Raw genomic sequence first — 20,881 nt, forward strand, 5'->3', positions numbered from 1 at the left:
TGAAAGGAAACATTTTATTTCACATCAGCATTAATCTCTGCTCCTGCCTGAGCAGCCACATGGGAGCTGTAGTTCCGGATCCCTCGCACTCCCATTCTCTCCTACGGGCATTGCTCCCTGACCATCTCCCATGATGCACCATGGTCTCTCCCTGCCCCATTATGGACCACAAGAATTCTGCCATTTCTTTTTAAATTTCCCACAGAAAATTTAAATTTTGACAAAGCCGCATTGTCTGATGGAAAAATATTTTTTTCAAGCTTTTTTCAGCCAGCACTATTAGATAATTGCATAAAATCATACGACTGGAAGGGACCTCGAGAGGTCATCTAGTCTGGTCCTCTGCACTCAAGGCAGGAATCAGCATGGACAAGCTGGTTGGGGCACGGTTAAGGAATCATCACTGAGCAGCTAAGTTCCCTGTAAGCTGCACAGCCGCACGGCCGTGCAGCAGTCTAGCAAGGGCCGTGCAGGTGGGGAGAGGTGCCCCTCCCCCGGCCCGGCACAGCCCTGCCGGTGCTGCCATGGCTGTGGAGAGGCGCCTCTGACTTGGCCCTGAGCTGCTGCAGCGAGAGAGGGCTGGGGGGAGTCCTCTCTCCCCACTGCAGCCCTGGAGCAGCCTGCACCCCAAACCCCTCATCCCCGGCCCCATCCCAGAGTCCTCACCCCCCCACAACCCAACCCTCTGCCCCAGCCCTGAGGCCCCTCCCACACTCCAAACCCCTCATCCCCGGCCCCATCCCAGAGTCCTCACCCCCAGCCAGAGCCCTCATCCCCCCACAACCCAACCCTCTGCCCCAGCCCTGAGGCCCCTCCCACACTCCAAACCCCTCATCCCCGGCCCCACCCTAGAGCCCCCACCCCCAGCCAGAGCCCTTATCCCCCCACAAACTAACCCTCTGCCCCAGCCCTGAGCCCCCTCCCGCACCCCAATCCCCTCATCCCCGGCCCCACCCAGAGCCATCACCCCCCACACCCCAACCCTCTGCCCCAGCCCTGAGGCCCCTCCCACACTCCAAACCCCTTGGGCCCACCCCCGCAACATGAATTTTGGTGTGTGCACCAATATGGAGGTGATTCATTCCACATATGGTGGGAAAAATGAGAGGGAACACTGCTGAGCAGGTGTGTTTCCAGAGGGATTGCTAATTACCATTTTATCAATGACCCAGATGCAGGAGGGTGCAAAAGGGGGGGCAACCAGGGGCATGGGCCCCCCAATAATTGGCAGGTGGCACAGAGCTCCTTGGATGCCTGGGGGCCCCAGCAGGAAGAGCGCAAGCTCCTCCAGCCCCCAGGGCTCTGGCAGGGTCGGCACGCAAGCTCCTCCAGTCCTAGGGCCCTGGCAGGGTGAGCACGCTAGCTCCTCCAGTGCTGGAACCCCGACGGGAGCTGACAGTTCCTCTGTCCCTGGGACCCCTGCAGGGGCACAGAACTTGCCCCTCCAAAAATGCTGGAATCTAAATTCCTGTGCACGCCCCTGCCCAGAAGAAAACATCAAATCATCACTGATCAAGTTTGCAGATGACACAAAAGTTGGGGGAGTGGTAACTAAAGAAGAGAACAGGTCACCAATTCAGAGCAATCTGGATTGCTCGGTAAACTCGGTGCAAACAAATTATATGTGTTTTAATACAGCTAAATGTAAATATGTAAATCTAGGAACAGAAAATGTAGGCCAGACTTACAGGAGGGGGACTCGATCCTGGGAAGCAGCGACTGTCGAAAAGATTTGGGGGTCATAGTGGATAATCAGCTGAACACGAGCTCCCAGTGTGTTGCTGTGGCCAAAAGAACTAATGCGACCCTGAGATACATAAAGAAGGGAATCATGAGTAGGAGCAGAGAAGTCATTTTACCTCTAGATTTGGCATTGGTGTGATTGCTGCTGGATTCCCGTGTCCAGTTCTGGTGTCCACAGTTCAAGAAGGATGTTGATAAATTGGAGAGGGTCAGAGAAGAGCCAGGAGAATGATTAAAGGATCAGAAAACCTGCTTTATAGTGATTAAGCTTAGCAGTGGTTAAGGGCTGACTTGATCACAGTCTATAAGTATCTAAATGGGAAACTAATATTTAATAATGGGCACTTCAGTCTAGGAGATGAAGTTATAACACCCCCCAATAGCTGGAAGGTGAAGCTAGACAAATTCAGACGGGAAATAAGGAGTAAATTTTTAACAGAGAGAGTAATTGACCATTGGAACAACTTGATAAGATGCATGGTGGATGCTCCATCACTGACAATTTTTAAATCAAGATTGGATTTTTTTTTTAAAGATTTGCTGTAGGGTTTATTTTGGGGATGTTCTCTGGCCGGTGGTATACAGGGCTAGATGATCACAGTGGTGCCTTCTGGTATTAGACTCTGTAAATGTAGCCTACACTTAGAAGACCACGGTTCCAATCCCTGTTCTTCCAGCTGCTTCCTGTGTGACTTTTGACAGGTCACTTCTTCTGTTTCCATGTGTACAATGGGGATAATAGAACTGCTTTCTCTCACAAGGAGAAGGGAGGGTAAATATATTCTATATTGTGAGCTGCTCAGATAGTATAGTAATGTATGCTATATAATTACCTAAAATAGGCAAATAGTCTTTGATGCAGTGGATTTCATGATTTATTGGATTATATGGATGGATTAGATCAGTGGTCCCCAATGCGGTGCCCGCGGCGCCATGGCGCATGCCGGGGCGTCTACGTGCGACCGCGTACTGGCCGGCGGATGAGCATCCGCCGAAATGCCACCGACAAGCAGCGTCATCCAGAGGCGTTGCCGCCTAAATGCCGCCAATCTTCGGCAGAATTACGGCGGCGACGCCTCTGGATGACGCTGCTTGTCGGCGGCATTTCAGGATGCTCGTCCGCCGCCACGGTCCTCCGTGGTGCGTCATCTGGTGCCCGCCAGACGAAAAAGGTTGGGGACCACTGGATTAGATAAATGGATTTTTTTTTAATGGATGGATTGAATGCTTTAGAGAAGTGTTCCTCAACCAATGAGTCACGACACACCCCTCCCCCCCAGCAGAAGTCACGAAAGACAATTAAGGGGTCTTGGGAGGCATTGAGCATTTTATTACAATCAAAAGTAAAGAAAATCTCACTTTCTCCTCTCCCTGTGCATCCTAACGCTTCAAGGTCAAGTATTCTCGGCCAACCTTTGGAAACACATCCACATTCCAGTTATGTAGCTGTATCATTGTATTCATCAATATATTTTTTGCTCTTACCAGTAAATGTAAGGAGGTTGTGAAAATGAATGACTTCAAATAAGGGGTCGTCAATATTGTGTAAGAGGGATGTAACTGAGGAAGAGAAGAGAGGGATGGATTTGGTGGGTGGATTGGACAGAAGAGAGGGATGAATCAGAAAGAGATGGAAAGGTGAGACACATCCAAAATACTACCTGGAAATACAGGATCTACTTAACCGCTCGACTTCAATGGCACAGGTGCTAAGTCCTAGGCCATCTGGCATGGGTGGGGCTTCCAGATGAGGCCCTGACAAGTGAGGTCTTATCTGCTCTGGGTGCACTTTGCAGATCTTCTTGGATTTTCTATATGAAGAGAGCATTTCCCTGCTCTCCCAGCTAGCAAACACCCTTGCCCAGTGGGGTTGTTCCCCGTGCTGTGCTCCAGAGGTGGCCTTAGTGTGGCTGCTTGTACATCGGGCCTGTGATATAGAGGATGCTGATTGCACATTAGAATTTGTCTCTGGCTCTTGCTGCATCTAAGCAGGTGTTTTTAGTTCATTTCCTGTGATGTTAAATCTCCCCCTCTCTGACCCCCTCCCAGTCCTGCCCTGCCCTGAGAACAGCCACTACGAGGCCTGTGGAAACGCCTGCCCGGCCAGCTGCTCTGACGGAACTGCCCCCTCCTCCTGCCGGGAGCCCTGCGTGGAGACCTGCCAGTGTGACAACGGTTATGTCCTGAGTGCCGGCCAGTGCGTCCCCGTGGGGAGCTGTGGCTGTGACTACAATGGCCGCTACTACCAACCCAACGAGGAGTTCTGGGCTGATGAGAACTGCCGCTCTCGGTGCAGGTGTGACCCCAGCCTGGGCATGGTGGTTTGCCAGGAGACCAGCTGCAAGGCCAGCGAGAGATGCGCCGTGATCAACGGGGTCCGTGACTGCCACGCAATCAGCTACTCCACCTGCACGGCCTCCGGGGACCCTCACTACACCACCTTCGACGGGAAAAAGTACGATTTCATGGGCACCTGCATCTACCAGCTGGCTGGGGTCTGCTCCGAGGACCCCACGCTCACCCCGTTCAATGTCAAGGTGGAGAATAACAACCGTGGCAGCAAGGCCGTGTCCTACACCAAAACGGTGACCTTGGAGGTCTACGGCAGAAACATCACTGTCAGCCAGCAATATCCCCGCAAGATCAAGGTAGGGATGCAGAACCACAGGGTAATTTTGGAAGCTGTGAGCAGGAACTCTTGCTCTTGATAAGTTGCCCCTGATTTCAGTCCCCGCTGTAGAACCAAGTCCTGTGTCCATTGTACACTGAGCTGGTGGGTGTGTGGGAAGTCACTGAGTGCCCCTTTGTGAATCTAGAATGAATGATTTTCTCCTCCCCATAAGTGCAGTTATGCCATTGTAACTCCTGTGCACTCAAACAACCTACTCATTTAGCTGGGGATTGGGCGCAATTAACTCCAATGGAGCTATGGCCGATTCATGCCACTTTGATATCTGGCCCCATTGACTCCAGGGGAATCAACAGCCCTAAAAGCTTCCTCTGCTAAGGTACTTGACCCTGACTTGTGTTGTGCTAAGGCCCTTTACACTGCTCTGCCAGCCAAAGTTGAAATAAATTGCACTTATACTGCCCAAGAGGTGTGAAAGGGACTTAGTGTAACTGGGAATTCAGACCTTGACCATCCCTGACACGTCTTTTCTACATGGATAGCATCTTTGTGGACTGGATGAGGGATAGCTCAGGGTTGTGAGTTCAGTCCTTGAGGGGACCATTTAGGGATCTGGGGCAAAAATCTGTCTGGGGATTGGTCCTGCTTTGAGCAGGGGGTTGGACTAGATGACCTCCTGAGGTCCCTTCCAACCCTGGTATTCTATGTTTCTATCCTTCTACATTCTCTCAAGACTAGACCCCACACCCCTTGCAGAGCCAGGGATAGAACCCAGGTGTTCTGGATCCCCACTCTCTGCTTGCAGTGTTCATTCAAAATTAAGCCCCGGTCCTGCCACATCTGTTCCAGGTGGATGGAGTCTTCATGGACCTGCCGTTCTACCATGAGGAGAAGCTACAGGCCTACATCAGTGGATCCCACATCGTCATCAAGACCGCCTTCGACCTGAAGGTGACCTTCGACGGGAGCAGCGTGGTCCGGGTCACTGTTCCCAACACCTACACCAATGCCCTTTGCGGCCTCTGTGGCAATAACAACCAAACTGCCAGTGACGACCTGACCATGAGGGACGGGAGCCGGGCAGCCAACGCCATCCAGTTTGCAGAGAGCTGGAAGGTGGGGGAGGTCCCTGGATGCTTGCCCAGTTGCACCAAGGACTGCCCAGTTTGCAGTGAGGCTCAGAGACAACCCTACAAGGGAGATCGGTACTGTGGGGTCATCACCAGAGGGGACGGGCCGTTCAGAGAGTGCCATGAGGTCATCGACCCAGCCCCCTTCTTTGACGACTGCGTCTTTGATACCTGCCAGTACAAGGGTCACCGTGACGCTCTCTGCAGTGCAATCAGTGCCTATGTGACAGCCTGCCAGGCCAGGGGCATCCAGATAGGGCAGTGGAGATCGGCCTCATTCTGCAGTGAGTGTTGCTAATTGACTTCGCTTTATGTGTGCATAGTGTGCATGTGCAGCGCCCTCTACAGGGTGGTCTCAGAATGGCTCAGTCATGTGTCAATGGCCCTCTAGAGTTATCATCTTGCAGTAGTTTTCCTCCAGTGTCACGGACAGTAAGGGTCACCTGCTTTAACTTTATTCTGTAGTAACGTAATGCTGTCTGCTTGCCGGCACCTTTCTCCCAAGTGTCGGAAATACTTTACAAACACTAGTCATCCTTCCCATAAGAGAGCAGGAAAATAGAGGCAGAGAGAAATAAAGTCATTTGCTCAAAGTCACACGAGAAGCCAATGCCAGAACCCAGGAATCCTGACTCCCAGTCCCCTATCGCTACAATACACAGCAGCCCACTGCCAGAATTCGAAACACATTGGAACAGATCCCCTTGTCTGCAGCTCTTACCACTAGACCAAACATCCCTCCAAGGGTCAGAAAGAAAATCCAGAGTCCTGACTCCCAGCTCACACTGCTTTAACCCTCTAGACCTGGCCGCCCTTCCACATCTGGGATACAACCCAGGAGACCTGACTCCCAGCCTCCCTGCTCTAACCACTAGGCCCCACTCCCCTCCCAGAGTTAGGAATAGAATCCAGGAGTCCTGGCTCCCAACCCCACCAGAACAATCCTATTGTAAGTGATATGACTTGAGAGAGATTTTTTTCAATTTACCTTTGCATTTCTTCTTTCTCTCATCCCTATCTGCACGTTCTCTCTGATCTTCTCCTTCAGGCCCCACCTGCCCCCGTAACTTCCACTACGAGCTCTGTGGGAGCGGCTGCCCTGCCACCTGCCACGGCCTCTCGGCGCCGGACGGCTGTGACGCCCCCTGTGCCGAAGGGTGTTTCTGCGACGCCGGGTTCCTCCTGAGCGGAGACCGGTGTGTCCCCATCGCGCAGTGCGGCTGTGTGCACCAGGGCAGGTACTACAGGAAGGGAGAGGAGTTCTACGCCAGCACCTCCTGCCAGAAACGGTGCCGGTGCAAAGACAATGGGATCGTTGAGTGCAAGGAGGCCTCCTGTGGAGCCAACGAACAGTGCAGGGTGGAGAATGGAATCCTAGGCTGCCACGCCACGGGCTGCGGCAAATGTGTAGTGTCTGGTGATCGTCACTATCTGACCTTTGACGGACGGGCCTTTGATTTCCAGGGCACTTGCACTTACAGCTTAGCCAGAGTCTGTAGCAGTGACGCTGGGCTGGCAAACTTCTCCGTGGTGGTAGAAAATGAGAGCTACGGTAATGGCCAAGTGTCAGTGGCACGGATGGTGGTGGTCTCCGTTCATGGTTACACCATCACCATGGAGAGGGGAAGGAAGTGGAAAGTCATGGTAAGTCCCTGTTTGAGATTATTCTCATTGTAGCCTAGAACAGTGGCTCCCAGCCTTTCCAGATGACTGTACCCCTTTCAGGAGTCTGATTTGTCTTGCGTACCCCCAAGTTTCACTCACTGAAGAACTACTTGCTTGCAAACTCAGACATAAAAATACAAAAGTGTCACAAACACACTAGTACTGAAAAATCGCTTACTCTCCCATTTTTACCATAAAATTATAAAATAAATAATTTGAAATATAAATATCATATGTACATTTCAGTGTATAGTATATTGAGCAATATAAACAAGTCATTGTCTGTCTGAAATTTTAGGTTGTACTGACTTCACTAGTGTTTTTTTAAATAGGCTGTTGTAAAACTAGATAAATATGTAGATGAGTTAATGTACCCTGTGGAAGACCTCTGCATACCCCTGGTTGAGAACCACTGGCCCAGAGAGACTAACATTGTGTGTGTGTAACCAGGAGACAGCTGCTGAGTCCCCACTAGTGACCGGTGAATTTCCCTCTCATTGGCACAGGTGGACGGGGAGTTCTACACTCTCCCGCTGTCTATGAACGACGGGAAACTTCATATCAACCAGGAGGGGAACAACATCATTGTCCAGTCTGCCTCTGGCCTCAAAGTCCTTTATGACACCTCCTATTATGTCCTAGTCTCCATCCCCAGCTCCTACAAGGGACACGTGTGCGGCTTGTGCGGCAACTTCAACGGAGACAAGAATGACGATTTCCTGCTGCCCAGTGGGAAGAGCGCCCAGAACGCGGATGAGTTCGGGGCCTCCTGGAAGGTGCCCGTTGATGGTGCCACGTGCACCGACGGCTGTGGGGAAAGATGCCCGGTCTGTGATGCAGCTAAAACAGCACCGTACCAGGTCGATAGCTCCTGTGGGTTGCTCAAAGCGACATCAGGTCCCTTTCAATACTGTCACTCGCTGGTCAGCCCTACCGAGTATTTCAACCATTGTCTCTATGACATGTGTGCTGCCAACGGAGCAAGAGAAATCCTCTGCCAGAGTGTCCAGGCCTACGCGGCCGCATGCCAGGCAGCTGGAGGCACAGTCAGTGCCTGGAGAACAGCCTCCTTCTGCCGTAAGTTTACAGAACAATCTACAGCCTGCTCTTATCTTCAGCTGTATTTGCAGCTAGTGATGTGGTATCACAATCTCTCTGCTTGTCAGACACCTTTGCGAAGAGTGAGTAGCTGGTTGGGAGCATGCGGCAGGGGGTGGGATGGGTGAGGCAGGCCTGGTCTACACTACACCTAAAAATTAGATTGACCTAGCCACATCGCTCAGGGCTGTGAAAATTTCACACCCTGTGTGACATAGCTAGGTCGACCTAACTCCACGGTAGACACAGCTGTGTTGATGGAAGAATTCTTCCATTGACCGAGCTATCGTATCTCAAACGGATGGGAGAGCCCCGTCTGTTGATGCAGGAAGCATTTACACCAGGGGGCTACAGCAGAAGAGCTGCAGTGCTGTAGCGATGCCGCTGTCGCTGCTGTAGTGCAGACATAGCCTCAGGTTTTCATCCTTTTCTCATTCGCTTCTGTCTGTCCAGCTTTCACCTGCCCGGCCAACAGCCACTACGAGCTGTGCACTAGATCCTGCGATTTCACATGCGCTGGCTTGTTCTCTCCTGCCCAATGCACTGCGAAATGCTTTGAAGGCTGCCAGTGTGACGCCGGCTACGCATTCAATGGGGAAACGTGCACACCCATGGAAGGATGCGGCTGCGTGCGTGACGGACGCTACATCAAGGTGGGTGCTGGGATATGAGTCGGCTGTCGTCCTCGATGCTGTCATTTGGCATCGGATGCCCTTGTAGGTGTGGGATTGTCCCAGCTTCCCACGGGGAGTTACAGTGACTGTGTGTCTGTGCCCTTCAGTGCAGCGACACACAAAACCTACAGCTAGGTCCTGCCTTCAGTCACCATGTGACTTCCGCTGCAGTCAGTGGCACTTGGTTAGATGAGCATCCAAACGCCTGCCCTGTGTGATCCTTGCACGTGGAAATGAAACTATGCCATGTGCTAGGGATTCATCACAGGAAAACCATGGGACTGGATGGAAAATGGGATATGGAGCCTTTCCCCACTAGAGGGCGCCAGCTCTGATCTGGCCCAGCATGGGACACTGGCTGGCTTAGGGGGTTGGGAAAGGGACATATTGCCTTTCCCCTCTAGGGGGCTGCAGGTCTAATCCTGACCCCAGTTAGGGTAAGTGGCTGGCTTGGAGGATGGGGAATGGGACAGGTCCTTTCCCGTCTAGGAAGTTCATAAACTTATCATGCTCCGTCTTCAACCCAGTCAGGAAGCACTTCACACAACACACAGTCAACCTGTGGAAGTCATTGCCAGAGGATGTTGTGAAGGCCAAAACTATACCTGGGTTCAAAAAAGAATTAGATACATTCAAGCAGGATAGGACCATCAATGGCTATTTGCCAAGATTTTCAGGGCTCCAACCCCATGCTCCGGGTTATCTCTAACCCTCTGACTGCCAGAAGCTGTGAGTGGATGACAGGGGATGGATCACACACTAATTGCCCTGTTCTGTTCATTCTCTCTCCAGCATCTGGCACTGGTCACTGCCAGAGACAGAATATTGGGCTAGATGGACATTGGTCTGACCCACTATGGCCATTCTGATGTTCTCACTCGAGTTCAGTGGTTCTTTCAGCCCAGGTTGGCCGGCCCATCCAGGGGGTGGGGTGGGAGTGGAGTGGGGGTGTGGTTGGACCCTGGGTGCTGTTTACACTCAGGCTGGTAATAGGCACTTTGCCATGAAGACACAGGCTAAATCACTGATAGCCCTCCGGTGCCACAATTCACTGGGGAAGAATTCCAGTGTCATGGATTCACAGGGACTGGTCTATGCGCCAGCCTATAACTAGTCCCTTAGGGCGACCTCTTTAGTGTGCCGGGCCCCAAGGACCCACCAGCTCCACAGGGGCAGGTCCATGGCCCCGTGAGTCCGCAACTGGCCCTTTGGGCACCAGTGATCCCTTGTCTCTCCACGGCTCCCTGCAGCGAGTCCAGTCAAGCCGGACTCCTGTGGGAGTTTTGTTCTTACCTCTTCAGGGTGCAAAGCTCTCAGTGAGAATTTGCAGCGACACCAGGCGGCCTTGTCAAGGTAACAGCTTGTTAGTCCCCTGGCTACAGCATCTGAAAGGCCTTGGGTTAGCGCAGAGAAGCAAAGGTCACGGCAGAGTTCAGACTGGCTAATGCCCGGGCTCCCTTGAGCCATGCTGCCAGAGGAACCATGTCGCTTCCTCTCTTTGGCTCTATCCTTTTGTCTCCATCGCAGGAGAGAGTCCCTGTGAGCTAAGCTCTTCACCCAGCCACCTGGCACCTTTCCCCTTCATTCTCCAGCTCAGGGCCTTTGCTCTGCTTCCTTGCAGCTAAATTCCTGTCTTTGGTAGTTGGTCAGTGTGGGTGAATGTCCCAGCCTTTGGGGTTTCCATTGTCTCTTCCAGACCCTCTGTTCACAAGCCTAGACTTTATTCCATTTGTTAATGACTCTGGCCTCCAACCAGGCGACTACATGAGTCCAACACCTCACCCCTTCCCTTTACACTCAGTGTACAGCAGTACAAAGTGCCGAGGGAAACTGAGGCGCACATAGACCTGATAAAATATTACCAAAATTCCCACATTTATTGCAGCACAAAGCACCACGGGATATGCCCCCAGAAGTCCCAGTGGCACACACAGTGGAGCTCAGCACCAGGGGGGACAGAGTAATTTGGGTAGGGTTTGCGGTGTGACCGCTCACACCTAGGCTAGGCTACCCCAGAAAAAGAAAGATCTCTCGAGATAACTCTGCAGTAAAGACATACCTTTTGGGGCAGGGACTGTCTCTCACTATTTATATGTACAGCACCCAGCACAATGGGACCCTGACCTCGGCAGGCTACAGTAATGTAAATAATCAAAGGGAGCTTTGAGTTGATCCCATCCCGGGACTTTTCTCCTGCTGCTTTCCTGTAACAAAGTTGTTTGGGAATTTCCCTACAGGCCGGGGAGAGCATCATCTCTGGTGCTTGCTCCGAGAAGTGCACCTGCCAGGCCTCAGGCGGACTCATCTGCAAGCCACACAGCTGCCCCGACAAAGAGATCTGTGCGCTCCAGGACGGGGTGCGTGGCTGCGTGACGCAGGAAGGCCGGTGCACACTACTCCTCGGAGCCCAGCTCACCTCCTTCGACGGCGCCTCTGGAGGAGATCTCCACAGTGGAGCTTACGAGCTGGCCTCTCTCTGCAACGACAGCGCCCCCTCCTGGTTCAGGGTGGTGGTGGACATCAGGGCATGTGGCGACGGGGCAGCAATGGCTGGGACAACCGCCTACATTTTCTTCCGAGATGCTTTCATAGCTGTGAAAAGGAACAAGGAGACCTGGGTAAGAGGGGGCCACGTTAGAACAGCCTGAGTCGAAGGGGCAGGAAGTTCATTCAGCTGCCACCGAAATGATGAAAAGACTAGAAATTACAGTGATGCTAATCCTCTTAACTGGGGCTTATCTGGGCATCAAAGATCAATTCATTCAGCCTCATGAACCCCCGGTGTTGACAGGACGTGGTGTACAGGCTGTGGGGGATGACCTGAGTTATGGATGAACAATTATTCAGGCCTTGGCTACACTCGCGGATTCACAGCGCTGCCGTGGCAGCGCTGTGAAGCGTGAGTGTAGTCGCGCCGCCAGCGCTGCGAGAGCTCTCTCGCAGCGCTGCAAGTACTCCACCTCTCCGAGGGGAATAGCTTGCAGCGCTGCGAGGGAGCGTGCAGCGCTGCAGGCGCTGATTACACTGGCGCTTTACAGCGCTGCACTCGCTGCGCTCGGGGGGGTGTTTTTTCACACCCCTGAGCACAGCAAGTGCAGCGCTGTGAATTGCCAGTGTAGCCAAGGCCTCAGTAGCAAAGACTGAATTAGAACCCAGGAGTCCTGACTTCCCCCTGTTCTAACCCACTAAAGCCCACTCCCCTCCCAGAGCTGGGGATGCAATCCAGGAGTCCTGACACCCAGCCCCCCTCACCCCTGCTGTGTTCCACCTCTAAGGTTGGAGGAGAGGCAGGGAACTGCTCTAGGAAGGGTCTCTGTAACCCAGTAGGTTCCCTGGGAGATTCCTCCTTTTGCTGGGGCACCTCTCCATTGGGGGAAAGACCCCCCCTTCATGGGGGGACCTGTCCATTGTGGGAGCAAGATTGCCCCCAGGGGACTGAGGGAGGAATCAGAGGCAGTATCATGGTGTCACATTCAGAACTCGGTAACCTGAACAGCTGTTTGCAGTGTTGTTATAGGCATGTTGGTCCCGGGATAGTAGAGACACAAACTGGGTGAGGTGATACCTTGTATTGGACCAACGTCTGTTGGTGAAGGAAGGAGCTTGCAAGCTGTACACGCCTGAAGAAGAGCTCTGTGTAGCTTGAAAGCTTGTGCTGCTACCAACAGAAGTTGATCCCATAAAAGGTATTACCTCACCCACCTTGTCTCTTTCTTGATTGGCTGCTGTCATTTATGCAAATAAGTGCAGGTATCATTCATCAAATATGTAAATTAGGGTATTAAAACATTTGCATAAAATCTTTTCCCACTAAGAAACACAATTGCTCACAGGTCAATAACATTGAAATCAGGAGGGACTTTAGCCAATCAAGTTGCCTATGCAAATCAGTGCACCTTCATTGGGTATTGACAGAATTGGAAAAATTTGCTCTCCAGAGCACTGTTTATTATTGATTGGCTTCTCAGTCAGTCATAGTGTTTTCTGCACCTCTCAGTGTAAGACTATTGCCTTTTATTGTGGCCCATACTCTCTAGTCCCCATTGCCTTATAATGGGGCCCACAGTCACTAGACCCTTTGCTTCGTAACGTGGCCCATAGACTCTAGACCCCAGGCCCCATTGCCTTCTAATATGGCCCATAGATTCTAGACCCCATTGCTTTTTATTGTGACTCATAGACTCTAGATCCCATTACCTGGTATTGAGGCCCATGGACTCTAGATCCCACAGCCTTACGATGGGGCCTATAGACTCTAGATCCTTTTGCCATGTAATGTGGCCTATGGACTCTAGCTCAGCTCCTGGCCTATTTCTATTTCATTCACCTCCACATTCCCCAGCTCTCCTCTGACCTACGTCTGTGTGTTCCAGGTGAACGGGCGCCTGGTGCAGTTGCCGGTGAACGTCTCCGGTGCTGTGTCTGTGAGCAGGTCTCAGGGCGGCGTGGCAGTGGTCCAAGGCTCGGGGATGCAGGTTCTGTTCAGCCCCAGTGGGGAGGTGACGGTGAGAGTCAGCGAGAGCCTGGCTAACAAGCTGTGCGCATCCTGCGGGAACTTCAATGGCGACGTCTCCGACGACCTGCGGCTGCCCAGCGGGAAGGTCGCAGGAAACATCGCTGAGGTCATCGATGCCTGGAAGGCCAGAGACTTCTCCGGGTGGTGAGTGGCTCTGCAGATGCTGCCCTTTCCATGATCTTTCTATGATGGTCTATAGGTACCTCCCTGGGGGGGAAAGAGTGGTTGAAATTCCCTGGCCTGTGCTGACTAGATGATCTGGTCCCTTCTGGCCTTAAAATCTATGAATCAATTGCAAAGGAATCTTACTGAGACATCTTCCCAGTCCTGAAGGAGGCTGACTAATTCCTCTCCTGTTTTTTGTCTTCTAGTGACGTCTAAACAAAATTCTGGCTGCTGAAGCATCTTCCCTCTCTGGAGTGAACTCCGCTGCCATCTTAGCTAGGAATTGTTCATAGGGCCATAACTGTAGCCCTCGTGACTTTCTGTGTCCTCTAGGGTATTTAATGAGGAAAAAGACTTTGTTCTGATTGTCAATAAAAACAAATAAACCTGCAGACATGATTGTGAAGCAATAAACTCATTTTTGCAAACTTCATCCAGTGATTTTATTATAGCAGCCTGTTTCTTTCTATCTTAAGGTAATTTCCTGACTCAGAGGAAGAGAACAAGACAGTCTTTTTGTTCCGTGTCTGTACAGCGCTGAGCACAATGGAGTGAAATCGCCATACAAATAGTTAACAATAATAATAGTAATAATAGTGCATCCTGCTACTAAAACTTGTTAGTAAGGATGAAGCTTTATCCCACGAGTTAGAGAAGTCCGTGTTTCTCGAATGGACGGTCCTGAGTTGTATTCCCCATGGTAGCTTCTGTCTTTGTGTTACATTGGGCTTGGGGGGAAAAAAGATAACAGATGTGCAGGAGTTAACAAGCTAGCTACATCATTGGGGGCAGAGTTGGAGAGGCTTCAGCAAAGAGCTACAAGGATGCCTGAAGAACAGGGCCAATAGAGCAAGACTTAAGGAGCTCAATCTTCATCAAAAAGAAGGTTAAGAGATTATTTTACCTCTTTATGTGGCACTGATGGAACCACAGCTGGAATACTGTCTCCAGTTCTGGTGTCTACAGTTCAGGAAAGATGTCGATAAATTCTAGAGATGTTCAGAAGAGAGATACGAGAATGAAAGGGTATGTCTACACTACGAAATTAGGTCAAATTTATAGAAGCTGGTTTTATAGAAATCGGTTGTATGCAGCCGATCGTGTGTGTCCCCACATAAAATGCTCTAAGTGCATGAAGTCGGCGGACCGCGTCCACAGTACCGAGGCTAGGGTTGACTTCCGGCGCATTGCACTATGGGTAGCTATCCCACAGTTCCCGCAGTCTCCAGCGCCCATTGGAATTATGGGTTGAGATCGCAATGCCCGAATGATGCAAAACAGTGCCGCGGGGGGTTCTGGGTACATTGCGTCAGGCCCCTCCCCCTCCGTCACAGCAACGGCAGACAATAGATTCGCGCCTTTTTACCTGGGTTACCTGTGCAGACAACATACCACGCCAAGCATGGAGCCCACTCAGCTCAGCTCACCATCACCATATGTCATCCGGGTGCCGGCAGATGTGGGACTGCATTGCTACACAGCAGCAGCAGCTAACTGCCTTTTGGCAGTAGACGGTGCAGCATGACTGGTAGCCTTCATCGGTGATCTGGGTGCTGGTAGCTGTGGGGCTGGCAGCCGTAGGGCTGCATTGCACCAGCCCCTTACCTTTTGCCTTTTGGCAGTAGATGGTTTATTATGACTGGTAACCGTCCTTGTCGGACAATGATGGCTATCAGTCATAGTATACTATTTTCTGCCAAGTATTGTCTGCTAAGCACCCAGAAGAGGCCGAGGGCGATCTGGGTGCTGGCAGACATGTGGCTGGCACACGTGGGGCTACATTGCTACACAGCAGCAACCCCTTGCCTTTTGGCAGTAAATAGTATATTATGATTGGTATCCGTCATCATCATACTGCCAAGCGCCCAGTATTTGCTGCCAAGCACCCAGAAAATGCCGAGGGCTATCAGTCATGCTGCACTGTCGTCTTAAGATGTAAAAAATAGATTTGTTCTGTATTCATTTCCTTCCCCCCTTTCCTCCGTCAAATCAACGGCCCGCTAAACCCAGGCTTAGGAGTTCAATCTCTGGGGGGGGGGGGGGCATTCTGTGTGACAGTTGTCTGTATTTCTCCCTGATGCACAGCCACCTTTCTTGATTTTAATTCCCTGTACCTGTATGCCATGTCGTCACTCGCCCCTCCCTCCCTCCCTCCTTCCCCTGGTCCTTCAGATACTAATTTTGCGCCTTTTTTCAGACCAGACGCCATAGCTAGCACTGGGATCATGGAGCCCGCTCAGATCACTGCGGCAATTATGAGCACTATGAACACCACGCGCATTGTCCTGGAGTATATGCAGAGCCAGGACATGCCAAAGCAAAACCAGGACCAGCCGAGGAGGAGGCGATTGCAGCGCGGCGACGAGAGTGATGAGGAAATGGACATGGACCTAGACCTCTCACAAGGCACAGGCCCCAGCAATGTGGAAATCATGGTGTTCCTGGGGCAGGTTCATGCCGTGGAACGCCGATTCTGGGCCCGGGAAACAAGCACAGACTGGTGGGACCGCATCGTGCTGCAGGTGTGGGACGATTCCCAGTGGCTGCGAAACTTTCGCATGCGTAAGGGCACTTTCATGGAACTTTGTGACTTGCTTTCCCCTGCCCTGAAGCACCAGAATACCAGGATGAGAGCAGCGCTCACAGTTGAGAAGCGAGTGGCGATAGCCCTGTGGAAGCTTGCAACGCCAGACAGCTACCGGTCAGTCGGGAATCAATTTGGAGTGGGCAAATCTACTGTGGGGGCTGCTGTGATCCAAGTTGCCAGGGCAATGAGAGACCTGGTGATATCAAGGGTAGTGACTCTGGGAAACGTGCAGGACATAGTGGATGGCTTTGCTGCAATGGGATTCCCTAACTGTGGTGGGGCGATAGATGGAACCCATATCCCTATCTTGGCACCGGAGCACCAAGCCACCGAGTACATAAACCGCAAGGGGTACTTCTCAATGCTGCTGCAAGCCCTGGTGGATCACAAGGGACGTTTCACCGACATCAACGTGGGCTGGCCGGGAAGGGTACATGATGCTCGCGTCTTCAGGCACTCTGTTCTGTTTCGAAAGCTGGAGGAAGGGACTTCCTTCCCGGACCAGAAAATAACCGTTGGGGATGTTGAAATGCCTATCGTGATCCTTGGGGACCCAGCCTACCCCTTAATGCCATGGCTCATGAAGCCATACACAGGCAGCCTGGACAGGAGTCAGGACCTGTTCAACTACAGGCTGAGCAAGTGCCGAATGGTGGTGGAATGTGCATTTGGGCGTTTAAAAGCGCGCTGGCGCAGCTTACTGACTCGCTCAGACCTTAGCGAAAAGAATATCCCCATTGTTATTGCTGCTTGCTGTGCGCTCCACAATATCTGTGAGAGTAAGGGGGAGACATTTATGGTGGGGTGGGAGGTAGAGGCAAATCGCCTGGCCGCTGATTACGCGCAGCCAGACACCAGGTCGGTTAGAGCAGCACAGCAGGGCGCTGTGCGCATCAGAGAAGCTTTGAAAACTAGTTTTGTGACTGGCCAGGCTACGGTGTGAAACTTCTGTTTGTTTCTCCTTGATGAAATCTCCGCCCCCCCACCCACCCAGTTAACTCTACTTCCCTGTAAACCAACCACCCCACCCTCTCCTACCCTCCCCCCTTCAAGCACCACTTGCAGAGGCAATAAAGTCATTGTTACTTCACATTCATGCATTCTTTATTAATTCAGCACACAACTAGGGGGATAATTGCAAAGGTAGCCCAGGACGGGTGGGGGAGGAGGGAAGGAAAAGGACACACTGCAGTTTAAAACTTTAAAACTTTAACACTTATTGCTCGGGAAATCATCTAGGGTGGAGTGACTGGGTGGCCGGAGGCCCCCCCACCGTGTTCTTGGGCGTCTGGGTGAGGAGGCAATGGGACTTGGGGAGGAGGGCTGTTGGTTACACAGGGGCTGTAGCGGCAGTCTCTGCTCCTGCTGCCTTTCCTGCAGCTCAACCATACGCAGGAGCATATCAGTTTGATGCTCCAGCAGCCGGAGCATCCAGCAGCCGGAGCATCGACTCTTGCCTTCTGTGTGCAAGCTGACGCCACCTCTCCTCTTCAGCCCGCGATTCAGCACGCAACTTCTCCTCTTCAGCCCGCGATTCAGCACGCCACCTCTCCTCTCGCTCATATTGGGCTTTTCTAAAATCAGTAATTGACTGCCTCCACGCATTCTGCTGTGCTCTGTCAGCGTGGGAGGCAGTCTGTAGTTCAGTAAACATTTCATCACGCGTCCTTCGCTTCCGCTTTCGAATATTCACTAGCCTCTGTGAAGGAGAAACATTTGCAGCTGGTGGAGGAGAAGGGAGAGGTGGTTAAAAAAGATACATTTTAGAGAACAATGGGTACACTCTTTCACGTTAGATTTTGCTGTTCACATCACACAGCACATGTGCTTTCGTTACAAGGTCGCATTTTTCCTCTTATATTGAGAGCCTGCAGGTTTGGTGTGAGAGATCACTCACGCAGTGCCAGGCCACAGATTTCAGGTTGCAGGCAGCCATGGTAAGACACAGTCTTTTGGCTTTTTTAACCTTGTTAACATGTGGGGGTGGTTTAAAACAGTACTGCTCTCATTAACCATACCAAGCACCCGTTGGGTTGGCCATTTAAAATGGGTTTGCAATGTAAAAGGAGGGGCTGCGGTTTCAGGGTTAACATGCAGCACAAACCCAACTAACTACCCTCCCCCACACACCCAATTCTCTGGGATGGTCACTTCACCCCTCCCCCCCACCGCGTGGTTAACAGCGGGGAATATTTCTGTTCAGCAGAGCAGGAAGGGGCACCTCTGAATGTCCCCTTAATAAAATCGCCCCATTTCAACCAGGTGACCGTGAATGATATCACTCTCCTGAGGATAACAAAGAGCGATAAGGAATGGATGTTGTCTGCATGCCAGCAAACACCGGGACCATACGCTGCCATGCTTTGTTATGCAATGATTCCAGACTACGTGCTACTGGCCTGGCGTGGTAAAGTGTCCTACCATGGCGGACGGGATAAGGCAGCCCTCCCCAGAAACCTTTTGCAAAGGCTTTGGGAGTACATGAAGGAGAGCTTTCTGGAGATGTCCCTGGAGGATTTCCGCTCCATCCCCATACACGTTAACAGACTTTTCCAGTAGCTGTACTGGCCGCGATTGCCAGGGCAAATTAATCATTAATCATTAAACACGCTTGCTTTTAAACCATGTGTAATATTTACAAAGGTACACTCACCAGAGGTCCCCTGTGTGCCCACAGGGTCTTGGGTGAGTTCGGGGGTTACTGGTTCCAGGTCCAGGGTGATAAACATATCCTGGCTGTTGGGGAAACCGGTTTCTCCGCTTCCTTGCTGCTGTGAGCTATCTATATTATCTCCATCCTCATCTTCCTCGTCCCCCGAACCCGCTTCCCTGTGTGTTTCTCCAGTGAGGGACTCATAGCACACGGTTGGGGTAGTGGTGGCTGCACCCCCTAGAATGGCATGCAGCTCCGCGTAGAAGCGGCATGTTTGCGGCTCAGCCCCGGACCTTCCGTTTGCTTCTCTGGCTTTGTGGTAGGCTTGCCTTAGCTCCTTAATTTTCACGCAGCACTGCTGTGCGTCCCTGTTATGGCCTCTGTCCTTCATGGCCTTGGAGACCTTTTCTAATATTTTGCCATTTCGTTTACTGCTTCGGAGTTCGGCCAGCACAGATTCATCTCCCCATATGGCGAGCAGATCCCGTACCTCCCGTTCGGTCCAGGCTGGAGCTCTTTTGCGATCCTGGGACTCCATCACGGTTACCTGTGCTGATGAGCTCTGCGTGGTCACCTGTGCTCTCCACGCTGAGCAAACAGGAAATGAAATTCAAACGTTTGCGGGGCTTTTCCTGTCTACCTGGCCAGTGCATCTGAGTTGAGAGTGCTGTCCAGAGCGGTCACAATGAAGCACTGTGGGATAGCTCCCGGAGGCCAATAACGTCTAATTCCGTCCACACTAACCCAATTCCGACCCCCTAAGGCCGATTTTATCGCTAATCCCCTCGTCGGAGGTGGTGTAAAGAAACCGGTTTAAAGGGCCCTTTAAGTCGAAAGAAAGGGCTTCGTCGTGTAAACGTGTCCAGGCTAAATTCGAATTAACGCGGCTAAAGTCGACCTAAACTCGTAGTGTAGATCAGGCCAAAGGAATAGAAAACACATTTTTATAATGAGAGACTCCAGCAGCTATCTATTTAGTAGAACAAAGAGAAGATTAAAGGGTGACTTGATCCCAGTCTATAAGTACCTACATGGGGAACAAATGTTAAATAATGGGCTCTTCGATCTAGCAGAGAAAGGTTCAACACAATCCAATACCAGGAAGTTGAAGCTAGACAATTTTATACTGGAAATAAGGTGTAAAGTTTTAACAGTGAGCGTAATTAGCCATTGGAACAAGTTACAGTGAATTTTTTGTCACTGGCAATTTTTAAATCAAGATTGGATGTTTTTCTAACAGATCTGCTCCAGGAATTATTTTGGGGAAGATCTCTGGGCTGTGTTATAGAGGAGGTCAGACTATATGATCAAAATGATGTCTTCTATCCTTGAAAGCTATGAATCTAAAAGGTGTCTGGACTAGTGCCTGTAAACTAGAGCAGTGTGAATAATGAATGTTTCAGTTTGCTGGCAATTCGGAGAAATAAAAAAAATCATTTTGATTTTGAGCGTTTCTTTCCATTTCTGATTTTTTTAAAATATCTGTGTTTGAAGAATGTTTTGAAACAAAAAGTCATTTTAACCTCAAAAATCAAAAATGTTTCATTTAGAAATTGTCACGGACTCCCAGGCTGTGCCCACTCTTGGCCCCGTGCGGTCCCTGTGGGACCCTTCAGTGTGACAGCCCTTCTCGGGGCTGTCTCAGGGTTTAAGCCCCTCCGCCTCTTGGAGCCGCACCTTTCTGAGCCATAGCACGCCTGTCTCTCGCTGTGGGCCCCCTCAGGGAGTCCACTCGCTCTGGACCCCCGGGGCCTCCACTCCCAGAGGGAATAATGCAACCCTGCTATCTAGATGGGAGCGACTCTCAGCCAGCGTAAAACAGGAGGGTTTATTGAGCGTCTGAACACAGCATAGGAAACTCTCAGGGCCCTCAGGCCTGGCCTCCCTCAGCACAGCACATGCAAGTCTCCCCTGCATCCAGGTGGGCTCTGCCTGCTCTCTCTCCCCAGTCCCAAGCCCCTCTGCAGGCAAACCATTGGAAAAACCAAGGAAACCCCCCACTTCATCACATCTCTCCCCCC

Source organism: Emys orbicularis, chromosome 20 (assembly GCF_028017835.1).
Source record: "Emys orbicularis isolate rEmyOrb1 chromosome 20, rEmyOrb1.hap1, whole genome shotgun sequence".
Lineage (NCBI taxonomy): Eukaryota > Metazoa > Chordata > Testudines > Emydidae > Emys > Emys orbicularis.